The following is a 5,908-nucleotide window of genomic DNA, read 5'->3' as shown; positions in this document are numbered from 1 at the left end:
GCGTCATCAATGAGAAAATTTCTGAGCCATTCATATGGATCATCTTCTTCTTCTCGAATCGGAGAGAGGGCTCTTTTGGAAGTCTCGCAAGGAGGCTTCCTAGGTGCTCTCTCGTCATGGTGGGGAGCTTGGAGAATCCCATGAGCACGAAGCTACCATTGCACTTCACTTTGGAGGGATGGATTGCCCATGGATTGTTGAAGCCTAAAAACAAGATATTTCGCAAGAATTGGGGCATCATTAGTAGCTTGCTCATTAGCAAAATCAAAGTTATCAAAATTAACTTCACTCTCTTTACTATCGTCAACCATTCTAACAACTTTTAGGTGTAAACTTTCTAGGTGTACTTTGGCACTTCAAGCCCTAGTTGCTACTCCTCTTTACCCCTTTAGAAAAAACACTCAAGCTATTGTACCTGTGGCTCGAATACCATTAATTGCAAGGAATAGAATAGAGGGTTGTTCAACACCAAAAGAGCACCGGCTCCTGTCAAGCTTCTAATAGCTCAATAGTGATTAAGCAGTAGGCAAGCCCCGTAGGACTCCACTATTAAGACCATATCTCTCGACAGTAATGCCCCGTTAACTGCACAAAGGCAGACGCACTGCAAGGCTTAAAAATCCCTATTCTACTTACTCACATACAATTAATAGTACCAACCATTTATAGCTAGCTTGAGGACCTCCTTTCTTGAGCAAGAAAAGAGAAACCTTGTGCTCTGATACCAATGTAACATTTAATGGTCTAGTAACTTGTGTGTAGCAAAAAATAGCATGATCATAGTGAGCATTTCATTAGAATAGCTTCCTAATGAGAATAACAAGAGTACTTGGGTGGAGAGAGCAACTAGAGTGCTTCGTTAGCTGCAGAGTCCGAGGGTAAGAGAAAACAAGAACCTCTAGAAGACAAACTTGGGGGGCAAGGAGAGACCCATATTGAAATCCTAGCAAGCTCTTTCAAACCAAAAGGCAGCTGTTGATATTTCGTAATCACAAGGTACCTCATAGCGATCCATAGTTACATGCATACGCCACCCTCCAGATGCCATTGAGGCATCCTCTCCTTGTTGTCGTAACTCTTCTAAATCTTTCTCGAGAAAAATATTGAAAACTATATATGCCATTTCAAAATTTCTCAAGTAAAAAAATTTATGAAAGGATGAGAGAGAGAGAGAGAGAGAGAGAGGCCACCGATTGCCGTCGTTCAAAGGTGTACCTCGAAAGAACGAGATACCGATCGTATTGCTTCAGAGGGGTACCTTGCAGAAGACCACGAGGAGGGTTAGAGGTTTGTCAAGCTCAATGTTCTTAAGCATACAAGATTTCAATGTTATTAATTGTTTGTTGTTCCAATTTTTATGTTTCAAAAAAAAAAACAAAACATGCAAGTTTCCTTGCACGGGGGAGTATGCACAGCCCTCCCCAATTTTATAATACGAGGGAATGTGACATTCCCACGGCAGCGTGCAATTCTCAGTGTGTTCATTAACTGCGTTCGTAGTGTCAAAAATGTCAAAAACCACAGAATGATAATGCTTACTCAACGCGCGATTGAATGTCTGTCGTTGATGCACCTTGCATCAACGATGCTGGGTATCTCCTGCTCTTAACCCGCTGCAAGAGACGACAATTGTTATAATAATCAATATCTAATTCTCCTAAATGATTTTCTCATATTAAACTGATCATTTAATGTGGGGAAGTGCCAAGGGAGAAAAAGCTAGAATATTGGTTAAGCTAGCAGACCGGCCACAGTAGGGATCCAAAGGAGGGAAAATAGGGATCCAAAGGGGGGGCCATCTGCAAAAGAGCCATGTGCAACAATGGGCCAAAAAGACCCTAAGGTTCAGCCCATTAAGACTTCCAAAATGCTAAGGTTCCAAAATTCAAAGGTTGTGTCCAAAGGTCAACCCTAGGGAAAATTGGATGCTTTGTGTGTGCCCTAAAAGTCTTTGCACATCCCTACATGGGAGGGGGCGAGCCCGAAAGGTAGGGGATGAGAGATAAATCCACACACACACACACACACAGGCTCCCTTTACACAAAGGGAATGAGGGACACATGTCAGCTCCCTAGGCCAGATGCCCACAAGGTGTGCCCAATTCCTATTGGAAGACCCTTGAAGTGGACCAATGAGAATTAAGCTAGAGTAAATGTAGTTTAATTAATTTAAAAACATTTAATAAAAGAAACCAATGAGAATTAAGTCTCCTAGAAGACTATTGGGCAGTCTCCCAAAGGGTCCAATGAGCATTCAGAAGCCCCATGGCTTGCCTGATTCTATTGGCCAGGAGACAAAGGTCCAATGAGAGTTTAGTTTAATTATTTAATTACCTAAAGCTCTCACAAAAGGGGAAAGGGGGACACATGTCAGAAGGCTATCACTTATGCTGCTTAATACCTATTGGCTTGACCTGGGGAGGTCCAATGAGGCAAAAGCCAGACCTAATTAGCAGCTAGGGCTCGCCCAAGAGAGAGAGGGGGCTGATTTTTTCTTAGCATTGACACACACACACTCACACTTGACCATGTGTGAAGGAAGAATACTCTATCTCCTCCCAAGCTTTAATGGAGAGCTCATCACCTACTCCAAGCTTGTGAGATAGAAGCCTACATCAACACTCTCTTGGCATGTGGATGCAAATCCAACCAAGAGCCAAGCTTCAATGCATGCTCACCTCCTCTACCAAGCTAATTACTAAGTTAAGCTATGCTAATATGAGTGATTATGCGAGGAGATGTACATCTTTCTCGTAAGATACTCCTTTTTCCTCTCAATCTACTCTCATACCCTGCTAGCTCTCACCATCTTCGAAGGTGTGTGAGGTCTTGGGTCTGAGAACGGGGATAATTCAAGTTGTGTTTGATTAAGTGTTTTGCTTGGTGTATGAAGCTTCTATCTTCATTGCACTAGCTAGTCTTGAAGGAACACAAAGAATTGTATTGTACAATGTCTCTCTTGATGGGAGAAACCATAATACAAAGCCTTTTGGAGGGGGGACCGGCTCCATGCAAATCCGGTCCTCAAGTGTTGTCAATAGCTTAATTTATCTCTCTTTTGAAAGTATTGTCGATGCTATCTAACTAGGTGTTATGTTTTTTTTGTTGCTCTCTCCACCCAAGCACTCTTGTAATTCTCATTAGGAATCTATTCTAATGAAATGCCCTCTATGTTCATGATAATTTCCGCTACACATAAGATTTTAGGCCATTAAATGTTACATTGGTATCATAGCCCAAGGTTTCTCTTTTCTTGCTCAAGAAGGGAGGTCCTCAAGCTAGCTACAAATGGTTGGTATTATTAATTGCCTGTGAGTAAGTAGAATAGGGATTTTTCAGCCTTGCAGTGCGCCTGCCTTTGTGCAGTTAACGGGTCATCACCGTCGAGAGCTATGGTCTTAATAGTGGAGTCCTACGGGGCTTGCCTACGGCTTAACCACTATTGAGCTATTAGAAGCTTGACAGGAGCCGGTGTTGTTTTGGTGTCGAAAGACCCTCTCTTCTATTCCTTGCAATTAATGGTATTCGAGCCGCGGGTACAGTAGCTTGAGTGCTTTTTCTAAAGGGGTAAAGAGGAGTAGCAACTAGGGCTTGAAGTGCCAAAGTATACCTAAAAAGTTTACACCTAAAAATTGTTAGAATGGCTGACAATAGTAAAGAGAGTGAAATTAATGTTGATAACTTTGATTTTGCTCATGAGCAAGCTACTAATGATGCTTCAATGCTTGTTAACTATCTTGTTTCTAGGCTTCAACAAGCCATGGGCAATCCATCTCTCCAAAGTGAAGTGCAACGGCAGCTCCGTGCTCACGGGATTCTCCAAGCTCATCACCATGACGAGAGAAAACCTAGGAAGCCTCCTTGTGAGACTACCAAAAGAGGTCTCTCTCCGACTCGGGAAGAAGAAGAGAATCCATATGAAGTGCTCAGGAATTTACTTCTTGATGATGCATCTCCTTCCCAAAGGAGAACTCAAGAGCCTCCACCGAAGGAACGAGAAAGAAGCGAGTCTCCCGCCACCTCGGCGGAGATGGCTCCACGAAAACGGCGGGCTAAACGCTCTCCATCACCACCAAAGCGGAGAAGACCATCGTATTCTTCTCCTCACCACAATTCAAAGAGGGATGATAAAAAGCAAGAGAAGAAAAAGGCGAGAAAGAGGACACCCTCTTCTCCATCTTCTTCATCCTCCTCCTCTTATGAAAGCTATGGTGAAGACGACAAAGATCAAGACAAGAAAAAGGCGAGAAAGAGGTCACCCTCTTCTCCACCTTCTTCAAATTCTTCACCTTCTGAGGAAAGTGATGGTGCAACTTTTGAACCATCAAAAAGAAGAGGCCATAGGAAATCCTATGCCGCATGGAAGAGGTCGTCCAAGCTGAAGAAATTCAAAGAGGGAGGGAAGAGCATCTCTTTCCTTACCTATGATGGCACCTTCGGTGCTACGGACAAAGTCTTGGCCTTTATCCAGCAATTCGATGCGGCGTTTGGAGATGAGGGCTTCACGGAGTCCTCTTAGCTACGCCATGTAGTTATGCACTTTCAAAAGTTCGCCAGACAATGGTGGTCTAGCCTACGAGCCAACGGTGAAGCTCCACGAACATGGAAGACTTTAAGAGCTTCCATTATGAAGCAGTTTTTGGCCACCGATGCCAAAGACAAAGTACTCACCGAATGGCGAAGCTTAAAGCTCTCTCCCAATGAATCCATCCACAAATATGTAGACAAGTTTTGGGACCTACAATTCAAAGCCACTGTCTTCAAAAAGTTGGATTTTGGAGAGCAAAAGCAACAATTTTGTGCGGGCTTAACCGAAGAAATGGCGGAGTATGTCAACTCCCAAAGGCCACGTACCATATCGGCGGTAATACACCATACTATGGTGGCCTCTTGAATCAATTTCCAAACGGGGGGTAAAAGAAATAATAAGCCCTCGGAAAACAAGGGTTCCAATGAGCCTAAGGGGAAGGACAATGTCCAAAAGACTCCTAAGGGCAATTCCAACAAAGCTAAAGAGAAGGGAGTTTACAAAGGAAAGAATAAACTCTCTCCTGAAGAGCTTGAGCGTTATCGTAAGGATAACCGGTGTTTCAAGTGTGGCGAACAAGGGCATGCGTACCGCGCTTGTCCCCAAAAGAACAACCGCCAAGATCCTCCTAGAGCTTCTTTGGTTGAAATCCAAGAGGAGGAGATTCACCAAACTCACCACAAAGGATCTCCTCTATGCCATGCTTGGGGAAAGGTAAGAGAACATGATGCTTTTATTCTCTTTGACCCTGGTTCTACTCACAATTTCATATCTATGGAGTTAGCCACCAAGCTAGGCATACAATCCTACGAGATGGGAGATATCCTACCCGCAGACAGTGCCTTCAAGGGGCAAGAAGCTTCAGTCACTCCCTTAATCGGGAAATTGAGGCTTCATGTCCAAGGCTATGTGGACAAAGAGGACTTCTTTATCTCTCCTCTCAAGCATGAGGATGTAATCCTAGGGGCACCATGGTTTGACCGCCTGGCTGCCGATGTTAAATTTCCTGAAAGGAGAATCTCCTTTAAGTTCAGGGCAAAAGACATGTATGTAGATACTAAGGAGATGGGTAACACCATCCCCATTGTACATACACCAGCTTTCAACAAGTCAATAAAGAGCTCTATTTCCGTGTACATGATTTTTGTTAAAGATTCTCAAAATGAACCTAATGCTTTAGCAAAAGAAAATAAAAGCAACCAAAAGGAATTAGAGTTATTCAATTTTCTCAAGGGATTTCAAGATGTTTTTTTTGACGACATCCCTTGTGAGCTACCTCCTAAACGAGGTAATGACAACCATGCAATTGAACTTCTTCCAGGAAGTTCACCGCCTAACAAACCTCCTTATAGAGTTTCTCAAGCTCAACAAGAGGAGACT

Source organism: Adiantum capillus-veneris, chromosome 7 (assembly GCF_014529385.1).
Source record: "Adiantum capillus-veneris isolate H3 chromosome 7, ASM1452938v2, whole genome shotgun sequence".
In the NCBI taxonomy this organism is placed as follows: domain Eukaryota; kingdom Viridiplantae; phylum Streptophyta; class Polypodiopsida; order Polypodiales; family Pteridaceae; genus Adiantum; species Adiantum capillus-veneris.
This window is presented reverse-complemented; position numbering follows the sequence as displayed.